Here is a 15,071-nt window from a genome sequence, read left to right as displayed (position 1 = left end):
TCGTCCCCGCCCGCCATGTGCTTCAAAACTGCATACGTATCTCGTGATTTCAAGGTTCTGCAACCAGTACACAACAAGGAGTTACGAGTCCCATTTATTCCGGCGCCATTTTGGGCGAGGACGGGCAGGTCCAGGATATAGTCAAAATGTCTCTACCAACCATCGACTATGATGATGTTCATATGCTGTATTTATTAGAGTAACACTCATCTGTCCACATGAAATTAATTTGCCACAATCTAAACATGTCATTTTAATCTTTCCAAAGTTCTTCTAAATATTTGGGACCGTTTCCCTTGCCTCTGAAGCTCTCAGTGCCACTTCTTTGATGAATGTACTAGCAGGTCAGGGGTTCTCCTCCAAATCTCTCTTTTATGCAGCACTATAATTAATTGGTGCCACCTCTCCATATGACGATGCATGGTATAGTTACCACAGCTATATTTTTTTTCGGTTCCTCTGGAGAGTTCATCGTGGCAGATGAAGCGTGTAACGTACCGGGCATTTACCTTTTTTTGCATGTACAGGAAAGGAAAAAAAAATCGAGCGTCCGAGTTCTAAGGTGTCCCAGGGCCATTTTGGTGGACCAGGCCCAAATCCAAAGAACAGCCATCTCACAGGCTAATGGGGCGACCCACGCCGAGTTTCAGCATTGTAGGATGACCACACAAGTACAGCAACTTGCTAGACATCACCTCGGTGCCATCCGGATCTCGGCGCCCCACTGCAGATGAAGTGCCTCTCAACTATGAAACCACCACGGTGACATCCGGATCTTGGCGCGTTGTGCTGCCTTCGGCCTATTCGCACATCGGTCCGCTACTGACGCCATCTCACAGGCTAATGGGGCGACCCACGCCGAGTTTCAGCATTGTAGGCTGACCACACCAGTACAGCAACTTGTTAGACATCACCTCGGTGCCATCCGGATCTCGGCGCCCCACTGCAGATGAAGTGCCTCTCAACTATGAAACCACCACGGTGACATCCGGATCTTGGCGCGTTGTGCTGCCTTCGGCCTATTCGCACATCGGTCCGCTACTGACGCCATCTCACAGGCTAATGGGGCGACCCACGCCGAGTTTCAGCATTGTAGGATGACCACACCAACTTGCTAGACATCACCTCAGTGCCATCCGAATCTTGGCATCTCAACGCCTAGTGGTATCTTCCATACAAAAAATATTGTTACGCTGCCTTTGGCCCCATTCGCACATCAGTCTGCAACTTAGACATCACCTCGGTGCCATCCGGATCTTGGCATCTCAGCGCCTTGTGGTGTCAGTCAGAAAATATTGTTGCGCTGCCTTTGGCCCCATTCGCACATCGGTCCGCTACTGACGCCATCTCACAGGCCAACGGGGCGCCCCACGCCGACTTTCAACATTGTAGGATGGCCACAGAAGTGCGACAACTTACTAGACACCACCTCGGTGCCATCCGGATCTTGGCGCGTTGTGCTGCCTTCGGCCTATTCGCACATCGGTCCGCTACTGACGCAAACTCACAGGCCAACGGGGCGCCCCACGCCGACTTTCAGCATTGTAGGATGACCACACCAGTACAGCAACTTGTTAGACATCACCTCGGTGCCATCCGGATCTCGGCGCCCCACTGCAGATGAAGTGCCTCTCAACTATGAAACCACCACGGTGACATCCGGATCTTGGCGCGTTGTGCTGCCTTCGGCCTATTCGCACATCGGTCCGCTACTGACGCCATCTCACAGGCTAATGGGGCGACCCACGCCGAGTTTCAGCATTGTAGGATGACCACACCAACTTGCTAGACATCACCTCAGTGCCATCCGAATCTTGGCATCTCAACGCCTAGTGGTATCTTCCATACAAAAAATATTGTTACGCTGCCTTTGGCCCCATTCGCACATCAGTCTGCAACTTAGACATCACCTCGGTGCCATCCGGATCTTGGCATCTCAGCGCCTTGTGGTGTCAGTCAGAAAATATTGTTGCGCTGCCTTTGGCCCCATTCGCACATCGGTCCGCTACTGACGCCATCTCACAGGCCAACGGGGCGCCCCACGCCGACTTTCAACATTGTAGGATGGCCACAGAAGTGCGACAACTTACTAGACACCACCTCGGTGCCATCCGGATCTTGGCGCGTTGTGCTGCCTTCGGCCTATTCGCACATCGGTCCGCTACTGACGCAAACTCACAGGCCAACGGGGCGCCCCACGCCGACTTTCAGCATTGTAGGATGGCCACACCAGTGCTGCAACTTGCTGGACACCACCTCGGTGCCATCCGGATCTTGGCGCGTTGTATTGCCTTCGGCCTATTCGCTCATCGGTCCGCTACTGACGCCGCCTCACGTGCCAACGTATTTTCTCCGCATTTTATACCCTATGCCGCATAACAGGTCATGTGACTTGTTTATAAAACTTTTCATTGGTTCATTTTACTTTTGGTTTCCGAATGATGGAAGGCTTGATCATATGACCTAAAAACAACACTTTTCATTGGATGAAAACTTTTTTTTCCCCCCAAACGATGAAAGCCCCACCTTGTTTCTGGATGTTTCAGACTAAACTGGCGTCAGCATGAGAGCACCACCATCTCGTAGCTCCGTCGTGGTCATTCCGCGAGCAATCATGGCAGCCGCTCCCCACCAGAAGCCTGCAGGAGTCGGGGCCCCCAAAACTTTTGATGAATTCTCAAGGCGGAGGGGACGCTTTCGAGAATGGGGTCCAAGACCTAGCAGACAAGCGTCCGATTTCCAAGGTGTCCCAGGGCCATTTCAGTGGACCACGCCCAAAAAGGAAAGAGCCTGCCGCCATTTTGAGAGTCCTGTGGCAGCCGCCTATCGCTGCACCGCAAGAGTGGGCGCAACTCAGCTGAATGGCGGATTTTGACACAGTGGACCAAAAGCGGACGGAATGGCAACTGAAACGGTAAAGGGGCGCCCCACTAAAACAGATGAGACTCCACCTGGAGAGGCCCGTTATTCGGAGCAGCATTGTAGGATACCAAAACCAGTGCGGCAACTTACTGGACATCACCTTGGTGCCATCGTTCTGCTGCCTTGGAACTATTCGCACAACAGTTTGCTACTGATGACCCACCCCCCGCGACGCCCCACGCCGGAAATCTGGACGTTGTGCTGCGTTGGGACTATTCGCACAGCCGACCGCTACTTCGTTGTTTTTCCCTAAAAATGTTTATATGTTATTACTATTTTTGTTTTCTTGTATATATTTATAAATTATTAAAGTTTTATAATCTTACTACTTTGTCGGAGTGCTATATATTTTTAATGTGACACATAATTGTAAAAACTTTGATGTACAAAGAGTCATCCCTGGAATCTTCCGCTTCACGCTCGGTCCCCTCCCCAATCACAATACAGGATGGTTTTCAGATAATAGCAACGCTTCTGCTGTGACGGATCTCATCGAGTGTGGGCCTTGATCTACTATAACTCCTTTGAAGAGGGGTGATTCTTTACAGCTGTGGCCATAAACTACATCTGCAGGGCTAGCTGATAGCCTAGGACCGGCCTGGACAATCGGACACAGAGGAAAAGGAGTGTCAGAGGGTGCGGTAGTGAATAGGGCGAAAGGGAGGTGTCGGGCGGGCACAGGGTGTGATTCTCAGGGAAGAGCAGCGCAGATGGGGGGAGGTTTATTACCCATGCATAAGACAGAGAGCGGGGGTGACCACTGCCTGGGTGAGATGCTTGCGAGGGTGGGGAGCCATGCTAAGGATCGACAGCGTGCACAGAGTGGGTCTGGTCAAGGCATCTAAAATGGCTGCCGTGCACGACAAAAGTGTGGCATTTGAAAAAAGACAAGATGGCGCACACAATGTTTTTCAACAATTCCTGATTTCCTTCGAATCGAACGTTAACAGACGTTGGGGCATATTACCAAAGTTAAGCGATATTTATCCCTAACGATGCATTGCAAAGATTTTTTTACCGTCAGAAATTATCGCAGATAAACCTTGCTATTATCAAGGTTTATCGCAAATACGATAAAAAACGAGCGCAATGCATTAATATCGCTGAAAACTCCGCGATATTCATGCATTACCGAGCTAATGCTCTTAGCCATGTTATCCACCTCCCATTGGATAACATGGCTAAGAACTGCTCAGGGCAGCTGTTACTTTTTGGAGATATTCGCGCTTATCTCGAATATTTCCAAAAGTTGATAATAGGAGATAGCGATGTGAGCGACTGTTTCCAGTCGCTAACATCTTGGCATGCCCACTTTGCATGTCATTAGTGATAAATATCACTCACATGCAAAGTGGGACCCAAGATGGTCGCTATCTCCTACTAGCCGTCGCTAACTGGTGTTAGCAACAGCTAGGTAATACAGATATAATTTTATCTCCGCGAAGCGGAGCGCTGTTACAGATATATATCTTGTTTTTGAACGTTAATTTCTCAAAATGCACTGAAGCACATATATTGAGACATAGCAAAGGCACATCGGGCTACCAGTCCCTAATATTTTACCAAGTTTCGTGCAAATCCATTCAGCCGTTCGATTATTATTATTATTTTTTTTTTTTGCCCCGCGGGGCCCTTTTAAAACCTCCACATCAAACCTAGGGGGTCAGCGAGGATCTACTATGCCCCGTTATGGTCATTTGCCCCTTCGCTTTGGCCTCCTCTTGTCTCTCGATCCTACCGAGAGACAAGATGGCGGCCGCTACGTACTGTTTTGAATGTTTACAGACACCGGAGAGCCAATCAGCTTCGCTTCGCAAAGCTCCGTAACGCGAAAAGTACGCGAAGCGGTGCGCTGTTACAGATATATATCTTTTTTTGAACGTTAATTTCTCAAAATCCACTGAAGCACATATATTGAGACCTAGCAAAGGCACATCGGGCTACCAGTCCCTACAATTTTGCCAAGTTTCGTGCAAATCCATTCAGCCGTTCGATTATTATTATTATTATTTTTTTTTGCCCCGCGGGGCCCTTTTAAAACCTCCACATCAAACCTAGGGGGTCAGCGAGGATCTACTATGCCCCCTTATAGTTATTTCCCCCTTTGTTTTGACCTCCTCTTGTCTCTCGATCCTACCGAGAGACAAGATGGCGGCCGCTACGGACTGTTTGGAATGTTGACAGACGCCGGAGAACCAATCAGCTTCGCTTCACAAAGCTCCGTTGCGCGAAAAGTCCGCGAACCAGAGCGCTGCCCGGTCCGCTGTTACAGATATATATCTTTTTTTAAACGTTAATTTCTCAAAATCCACTGGAGCACATATATTGAGACCTACAAAAGGCACATCGGGCTACCAGTCCCTACAATTTTGCCAAGTTTCGTGCAAATCCATTCAGCCGTTCGGGCTAAAAGTGAGGCCAACCGCCCTATGGAAAACTCAATGTTAAAAACACGTTTTGGGACCCCCCTTTTTTCTCGGCCCCCACTGGACGAACCCCCCCAAATTTTCAAGGGCTGCTCAGAAACAAAATGTGCCATTATCCTGAAAATTTCAGCCAATTCCGTCCACAAACGCCAAAGTTATTAGACATAGAATTTTCAAAAAACCCATAGAGAAAAAATCCTAACTATATATACCTACTGGCGACCGCCAGTAGGTAATTACAAACACAAGTTAGCCCCGAAAAGAGAGAAGCCACCGGCAGTACACCAATTCACTTCCAAAACAATTCCAGCCGCTTGAGAGAGGTCCACCGCATGTCAGCGGGCCCGTGCTGATGCACGAAACAAAGCAGGCGTCAACACTTTGGGAGGCAGAGTTGGAACTAGCCTTGTTCCGACTGAAAATTCACAGCGGGCAGCTGGAAAGCGGGACAGGTAGCCCCACAACTTCGAATAACAACCCACTTGGGCAAGTACACTTTGTTTTAAATTCGTGTAATGTTCAAAGCGGACTCACCTGAGAAATACCGTGTGGCACTACGAGACCCAGAAGGCTAGGAGAGTGGCCACGCCCACCTGGGCAGGTCTTGGATTTATGTCGTGCACATGAACTGCGGCTTTGACATTACTTATTTGACAGCCACTGAGGAAGGGAAGAAAGTTCCTGAAACGCGTTTGGCACTATGAAGGTTTTCGCTCTTGTTGGGAGCCTGTTTGCAGGCTGTTCGAAATGGAAATAAAAAGTGAATTGGTGTACTGCCGGTGGCTTCTCTCTTTTCGGGGCTAACTTGTGTTTGTAATTAATAGGCGGTTGGAGCCCAGCCGCTTGAGAGAGGTCCACCGCATGTCAGCGGGCCCGTGCTGATGCACGAAACAAAGCAGGCGTCAACACTTTGGGAGGCAGAGTTGGAACTAGCCTTGTTCCGACTGAAAATTCACAGCGGGCAGCTGGAAAGCGGGACAGGTAGCCCCACAACTTCGAATAACAACCCACTTGGGCAAGTACACTTTGTTTTAAATTCGTGTAATGTTCAAAGCGGACTCACCTGAGAAATACCGTGTGGCACTACGAGACCCAGAAGGCTAGGAGAGTGGCCACGCCCACCTGGGCAGGTCTTGGATTTATGTCGTGCACATGAACTGCGGCTTTGACATTACTTATTTGACAGCCACTGAGGAAGGGAAGAAAGTTCCTGAAACGCGTTTGGCACTATGAAGGTTTTCGCTCTTGTTGGGAGCCTGTTTGCAAGCTGCTCGAAATGGAAATAAAAAGTGAATTGGTGTACTGCCGGTGGCTTCTCTCTTTTCGGGGCTAACTTGTGTTTGTAATTAATAGGCGGTTGGAGCCCAGCCGCTTGAGAGAGGTCCACCGCATGTCAGCGGGCCCGTGCTGATGCACGAAACAAAGCAGGCGTCAACACTTTGGGAGGCAGAGTTGGAACTAGCCTTGTTCCGACTGAAAATTCACAGCGGGCAGCTGGAAAGCGGGACAGGTAGCCCCACAACTTCGAATAACAACCCACTTGGGCAAGTACACTTTGTTTTAAATTCGTGTAATGTTCAAAGCGGACTCACCTGAGAAATACCGTGTGGCACTACGAGACCCAGAAGGCTAGGAGAGTGGCCACGCCCACCTGGGCAGGTCTTGGATTTATGTCGTGCACATCAACTGCGGCTTTGACATTACTTATTTGACAGCCACTGAGGAAGGGAAGAAAGTTCCTGAAACGCGTTTGGCACTATGAAGGTTTTCGCTCTTGTTGGGAGCCTGTTTGCAAGCTGCTCGAAATGGAAATAAAAAGAGAATTGGTGTACTGCCGGTGGCGGCTTCTCTCTTTTCGGGGCTAACTTGTGTTTGTAATTAATAGGCGGTTGGAGCCCAGCCGCTTGAGAGAGGTCCACCGCATGTCAGCGGGCCCGTGCTGATGCACGAAACAAAGCAGGCGTCAACACTTTGGGAGGCAGAGTTGGAACTAGCCTTGTTCCGACTGAAAATTCACAGCGGGCAGCTGGAAAGCGGGACAGGTAGCCCCACAACTTCGAATAACAACCCACTTGGGCAAGTACACTTTGTTTTAAATTCGTGTAATGTTCAAAGCGGACTCACCTGAGAAATACCGTGTGGCACTACGAGACCCAGAAGGCTAGGAGAGTGGCCACGCCCACCTGGGCAGGTCTTGGATTTATGTCGTGCACATGAACTGCGGCTTTGACATTACTTATTTGACAGCCACTGAGGAAGGGAAGAAAGTTCCTGAAACGCGTTTGGCACTATGAAGGTTTTCGCTCTTGTTGGGAGCCTGTTTGCAAGCTGCTCGAAATGGAAATAAAAAGTGAATTGGTGTACTGCCGGTGGCTTCTCTCTTTTCGGGGCTAACTTGTGTTTGTAATTAATAGGCGGTTGGAGCCCAGCCGCTTGAGAGAGGTCCACCGCATGTCAGCGGGCCCGTGCTGATGCACGAAACAAAGCAGGCGTCAACACTTTGGGAGGCAGAGTTGGAACTAGCCTTGTTCCGACTGAAAATTCACAGCGGGCAGCTGGAAAGCGGGACAGGTAGCCCCACAACTTCGAATAACAACCCACTTGGGCAAGTACACTTTGTTTTAAATTCGTGTAATGTTCAAAGCGGACTCACCTGAGAAATACCGTGTGGCACTACGAGACCCAGAAGGCTAGGAGAGTGGCCACGCCCACCTGGGCAGGTCTTGGATTTATGTCGTGCACATGAACTGCGGCTTTGACATTACTTATTTGACAGCCACTGAGGAAGGGAAGAAAGTTCCTGAAACGCGTTTGGCACTATGAAGGTTTTCGCTCTTGTTGGGAGCCTGTTTGCAAGCTGCTCGAAATGGAAATAAAAAGTGAATTGGTGTACTGCCGGTGGCTTCTCTCTTTTCGGGGCTAACTTGTGTTTGTAATTAATAGGCGGTTGGAGCCCAGCCGCTTGAGAGAGGTCCACCGCATGTCAGCGGGCCCGTGCTGATGCACGAAACAAAGCAGGCGTCAACACTTTGGGAGGCAGAGTTGGAACTAGCCTTGTTCCGACTGAAAATTCACAGCGGGCAGCTGGAAAGCGGGACAGGTAGCCCCACAACTTCGAATAACAACCCACTTGGGCAAGTACACTTTGTTTTAAATTCGTGTAATGTTCAAAGCGGACTCACCTGAGAAATACCGTGTGGCACTACGAGACCCAGAAGGCTAGGAGAGTGGCCACGCCCACCTGGGCAGGTCTTGGATTTATGTCGTGCACATGAACTGCGGCTTTGACATTACTTATTTGACAGCCACTGAGGAAGGGAAGAAAGTTCCTGAAACGCGTTTGGCACTATGAAGGTTTTCGCTCTTGTTGGGAGCCTGTTTGCAAGCTGCTCGAAATGGAAATAAAAAGTGAATTGGTGTACTGCCGGTGGCTTCTCTCTTTTCAGGGCTAACTTGTGTTTGTAATTAATAGGCGGTTGGAGCCCAGCCGCTTGAGAGAGGTCCACCGCATGTCAGCGGGCCTGTGCTGATGCACGAAACAAAGCAGGCGTCAACACTTTGGGAGGCAGAGTTGGAACTAGCCTTGTTCCGACTGAAAATTCACAGCGGGCAGCTGGAAAGTGGGACAGGTAGCCCCACAACTTCGAATAACAACCCACTTGGGCAAGTACACTTTGTTTTAAATTCGTGTAATGTTCAAAGCGGACTCACCTGAGAAATACCGTGTGGCACTACGAGACCCAGAAGGCTAGGAGAGTGGCCACGCCCACCTGGGCAGGTCTTGGATTTATGTCGTGCACATGAACTGCGGCTTTGACATTACTTATTTGACAGCCACTGAGGAAGGGAAGAAAGTTCCTGAAACGCGTTTGGCACTATGAAGGTTTTCGCTCTTGTTGGGAGCCTGTTTGCAAGCTGCTCGAAATGGAAATAAAAAGTGAATTGGTGTACTGCCGGTGGCTTCTCTCTTTTCGGGGCTAACTTGTGTTTGTAATATATATATATATATATATATATATATATATAGCAGCAGCTGGGCATAAAAGTAACTCTGGTAACACCCACAGTCTGCAAGTCGCCTCTGAAGAAAAGGCAGGAGCCTTGAAATGCATCAGGCGCTATGAATTCTCTGGAAAGCAGATGCTGGTTCCTTGTTGAAATAAACCTTCGGTTTTCACTTGCTGTCGTGTGCTTCCTTGAAAGCTCTTGGGCCATTGTAATATATATATATATATATATATATATATATATATATATATATATATATTTATATATATATATATATTCACTGAAAAAACCATAGGTTATACACCATATATAGTTAGGAATTAGCATTTAAAAAACCTTATTTTACTCACACAAAACCATGTGATGTCTGTGCCCAAAGCGAAGCAGGGGTTCTCTGAAAGTGCGTCTCTGGCTGACGCGACGAATTGTACACACAAACTTCTCCCGAAGAAAGAAGGCAGAGACCCAAGGGGAACCATCAGGAAGCTTTATTGATGTAGCGTTTTGGCGAATGCATTTCGGCATCGTGTAGCCTTCTTCAGCGCCCAAAGCATCCAGGAAGTGAGGGAACAAGCCAACAGTAAGTCCTGCCTCCTTTTACCTTGTTATTACAAGCCCGCTCCACCCCCTGCCGATTGATTGCACACCTGTGTAGAGTCCAATGCATGAGAGTGCTCTACCAGGAGCTGCTTTCCACCTAAAGTGAGAACTACCCAGAGTTCTCTCCTTCATTTTTACACACACACACATACATATATATATATATTCACTGAAAAAACCATAGGTTATAGACCATATATAGTTAGGAATTAGCATTTACAAAACCTTGAAAATTCACTGAAAAAACCATAGGTTATAGACCATATATAGTTAGGAATTAGCATTTAAAAAACCTTATTTTACTCACACAAAACCATTGAAATTCCATATATAGTTAGTTGCACTAACTATATATCGCGCACCCGCAATCCACTGCTGATCATGTCACATATTACATCATTCATGACATGGTCAGTGACATCACTGATGACATCACTGATGACATCTCAAATGACATCACTGATGAGATCACTGATGACATCTCATTTGACATCAATGACCACATCACTGATGATATCATTCATGTGACAATACAATGCATCTCCTCACGTTTTAATATAACCTCTGTTTCACCCAGTGTTAAATACAGAGTATAATTTTTGAAACCATTGACACACCAATACTAGTTACTACATACGTACTCACTGATTCCTACGTCTACACACACATTCACTCATTCACCCATACAATCATTCATACATACAATCACTCATCTTTACAACACTATCATATGCACTCATACACCTATACAGACACTTACACTCTGCCACTCATCCATGGAGTTACTCACACACCTAGTCAGTCCTGTAAAGAATCAATCACACTTCCATTTTCTTGTCTATACAGTTAAACATAGAGCACCTTACATTTTCAAACATATACTAACACATACTTACTTTCTTATACAATCATTGATACAAGTACACATTGATCTGCACAGAGTCACACACCTCCCAGCCAGCCACACACACACTCAGTCTCCTATACAAATACTTGGACAATCAATCAATAACCCATATAGTTAATCATATAGCTACTGATCAACACATGCAGCAGTTTACAGAACAACAGACATAATGATGCACAAATTAAGACAGTTTAGTCACTAACCCATGCACTCAGTGAGACACATTTAATCACTCACTCATACATTCAGTCATGCACCTACTAAATCCTTCGTCCAGACACTTATACATCTACTCATTCTTCAATATGTAAAACATATTTAAACTTTACAGAAACACACAGTCACTGGATGATGTCATCAGTGATCTCATCAGTGATGTCATTTGAGATGTCATCAGTGATGTCATCAGTGATGTCACTGACCATGTCATGAATGATGTAATATGTGACATGATCAGCAGTGGATTGCGGGTGCGCGATATATAGTTAGTGCAACTAATTATATATATGGAATTTCAATGGTTTTGTGTGAGTAAAATAAGGTTTTTTAAATGCTAATTCCTAACTATATATGGTGTATAACCTATGGTTTTTTCAGTGAATTTTCAAGGTTTTGTAAATGCTAATTCCTAACTATATATGGTCTATAACCTATGGTTTTTTCAGTGAATTTCAATGGTTTTTTAATAGCAAATATCATAAGCTGTCGAATGTCAAGTACGTGGTAAGTAAAAACATTTTCGTGTTTATGCACACTGATCTGCTTTGAATGCTGCCCCCCACCCCTCATTTCTATTAGGAGTACTCTCTCTTTGCAGATAGTGAAGGGTAGTTAACGCAGCCCTTTGCCCCCTTTGTAATCCGTCGTGCCTGCTTCTCTCTCCATTTGATTGATTGTTCTCTTTGGTTCATTCTCTATTTACAAACAAGCACAGAGTCGCAATACTCTGTTTAGTCTTTGCAGATAGCGAAAAATCGTGTAAAAAAACAAAAGGAATCGAGCAAAATCAGTAGGCCACTAATGGGATCTCTTTTTGACCTCGCTAAAATAGAAACATTAGGAACAACCTGTTGAAAATAGCAATGCGTATGTACATAAGCGGCGTTCATTTGTGTTCACAGTACCCCTTGTTGATTGTTTCAATCGAGCATTGAATTGTTCGAAGTTAATTCTCTTAAGGATCTTCTCTACCTGCAAACGAGGAAGAATAGGAATATTCTCTCTCCCTTTGCAGATAGTGAAGGGTAGGTAACGCAAGCCTTTAACACGTCGTACCTATTTCATTCCTCATTGATTGATTGATTGTCCGAACATTGACTGTTTGGGAATTAGTTCTTTTTGGAGGTATTCCCTGTTTGCAAATAAACGTAGGAAAATCTTTGCAAGTAGTGAAAGGGTACGTAATGCGGACCTTTCTCCCCCGTTGTAATCTGTCATGCCTATCTACTCCTCACTGATTGATGCACCTTTTTCACCCGGACCATTTACTAGAGATACGTCATCTGGCCCGACCAGAGAGCACCCCTAGTGAAAAGGACATATGCAATAATAACGAAGTGATCACTGTATCCTGTTAACAGAAACTTTACCATGAAACAACCTGGAAAGAAAAAAATAGGAAAACGAAAATCAGTAGGCCACTGATGAACATGAACTTTTATTAAACAACGAACAAAGAAACGATAACATAACGTAATGATAAAACCTATTAATGTCCTAGAAACAAGAAAACGTTAAAATATGCCAGTGGTGAGAGACCAGAAAAACAGTAAGAGAAACCAAATCACCCCTCGCTGTCCCACCGCCTGCCACGCCAAAAAAATCGATAGACTAGGGAAAATGCAAGTCAGTAGAACATCCGCCCCCACTCTGGAAACTTCCAAGGTGGGGCAGGGTTCCGGCTACGCCCAGCCGGGAGCAGCCCATATAAGGCAGGTCCTGCTGCCACGCCTCGGCCAGGAGATCCTAACGTAGGGTGTAGCCGGAGGAGAGGCCGAGGCCAGCGGGACCCGGCCAGGGGATTGCCTTTACAACGCTGAACAGTTGCAGGGGGGGGGAATGTCTCCTCGACCCTCCCCTCTCTCTCCCAGTCCGGCCGCGGTGGCCCTTGAGAGTTGCAGGTAGTCCCGCCACATGCTCTTCCGGTCCGGCCACCAACGGTCGGGGGGCCGAGGCCGACGGGATCCGGCTGCAGCCGATAAACCAAGAAACCCGTTCATGGGGCCAGAGCCAGGGGCGTCCGGCCGACATCCACCGGAAGCCCGGCCCGAAGACGGACGGGACACTTCTTTCTTTTATAATGGCTGCGACAACACTGGGGGGGGATGTCTTGCACATGCCTCCGACCCCCCCCCTCGTCCTCATCGCCTGGTCCGGCCATAACAAATCTCAAGCGAGACGCCGTGGGGTGCACTGGGAGGGAGAGACGGTGCGAACAGGCCTCTCCCGCCTCCCCAGGTGGAGGCTTCCCAGCTGCACCCTCAGCGCTCCAGGCGCCCGGAAAAGGGTTCTTCCACTGTGGCCATGCTGCAACGTCTTGCCCAGCAGGGTGGAGCCCGTCCGCTCATGTGACCCCGCGATCGCCGGTAGCTGCCGAACTCTCAAAATGGCGGTCGACCTGGCAAGAGCGGGCCCAGCATAAAGAAATGGCCCGGTCACTGGTTGACTCCACCACCGTAGTCCTCCACGACCTTGAAGATTCTAGAGGAGCCGCGGGAGTCTCCGAACCCCGATGGGGAATGACTGCCATGATCGCCCGTGGAGTGACGAAACTGTATCCGCGGGACGTCGGCGCTCCCATGCTGGCGCCAGCCTCACTTTGAATTACTAGATTCCTGCAGACCTCACTTCCGGTGAAAGCACAGTGTGACCCGGTAGGAAAAATTATTGCACCCCCTCCCCTTTTTGACTGATAGTTCAAACCACCGATCCTTTCCTTTGCCCTTTTAACGGAACTTTGGACTGCCTCCCCCTCTTTTACATTTTCTAGAGAAAACAAAACATTAACCACTACATTAGCATAGCAGTTGACACCAGAACTGTTTTCAAATTGAAAACCAACAACATCTTCAACAGAATCCTTTTTGTTTCTGCTGTGACCCTGCTACAGCACAGGCATTGTCCCCAGCAGTAATTCTGCAATGCCGGTAAGAATAGCTGTGGTGCCTACTGGACTCACTCACCCCCGCGGTGCCCCACGCCGTTTTTTGCTGGGCGGCAACTTACTAGACATCACTTTCGTGCCATCTAGATTTCAGCGCGTTCTGCTGCCTTGGAACTATTCGCACAACAGACCGCTACTGACAAGAATATTTCATTATTGGTGCTGTCAATTTCAATAAATCTATTGGATAATTCAAAAGAAATTGCCACGGTCTCTTCGTTGTTTAAATGTTTTTACTGTTTTTGTTTTCTTGTATATATTTATATGTTATTAAAGTTTTATATTCCTACTACTTTGTTGGAGTGCTATATATTTTTAATGTGACACATAATTGTAAAAACTTTGATGTACAAAGAGTCATTCCTGGAATCTTCCGCTTCAGGCTCGGTCCCCTCCCCAATCACAATACAGGATGGTTTTCAGATAGTAGGAACACGTGTGGTGTGACGGATCTCATCGGGTGTGGGCCTTGATCTACTATAACTCCTTTGAAGAGGGGTGATTCTTTACAGCTGGGGCCATAAACTACATCTGCAGGGCTAGCTGATAGCCTGGACAATCGGACACAGAGAAAGAGGAGTGTCAGAGGGTGCGGTAGTGAATAGGGCGAAAGGGAGGTGTCGGGCGGGCACAGAGTGTGATTCTCAGGGAAGAGCAGCGCAGATGGGGGGAGGTTTATTGCCCATGCATAAGACAGAGAGCGGTGGTGACCAGTGCCTAGGGAAGATGCTTGCGTGGGTGAGGAGCCATGCTACGAATCGACAGCGTGCAGAGAGTGGGTCTGGTCAAGACATCTAAAATGGCTGCCGTGCACGACAAAAGTGTGGCATTTCAAAAAAGGCAAGATGGCGCAGACAATGTTTTTCAACACTTCCTCATTTCCTTCGAATCGAACGTTAACAGACGTTGGGGCATATTACCAAAGTTAAGCGATATTTATCGCTAACGATGCTTACCAACCAATTTTTTACCACTAAGCATCGTCAGAAATTATCGAAGATAACCCTTGCTATTATCAAGGTTTATCGCAAATGCGATAATAAAC

Source organism: Lissotriton helveticus, chromosome 4_1 (assembly GCF_964261635.1).
Source record: "Lissotriton helveticus chromosome 4_1, aLisHel1.1, whole genome shotgun sequence".
Classification (NCBI taxonomy): Eukaryota; Metazoa; Chordata; class Amphibia; order Caudata; family Salamandridae; genus Lissotriton; species Lissotriton helveticus.
Note: the sequence above shows the minus strand (reverse complement) of the source record.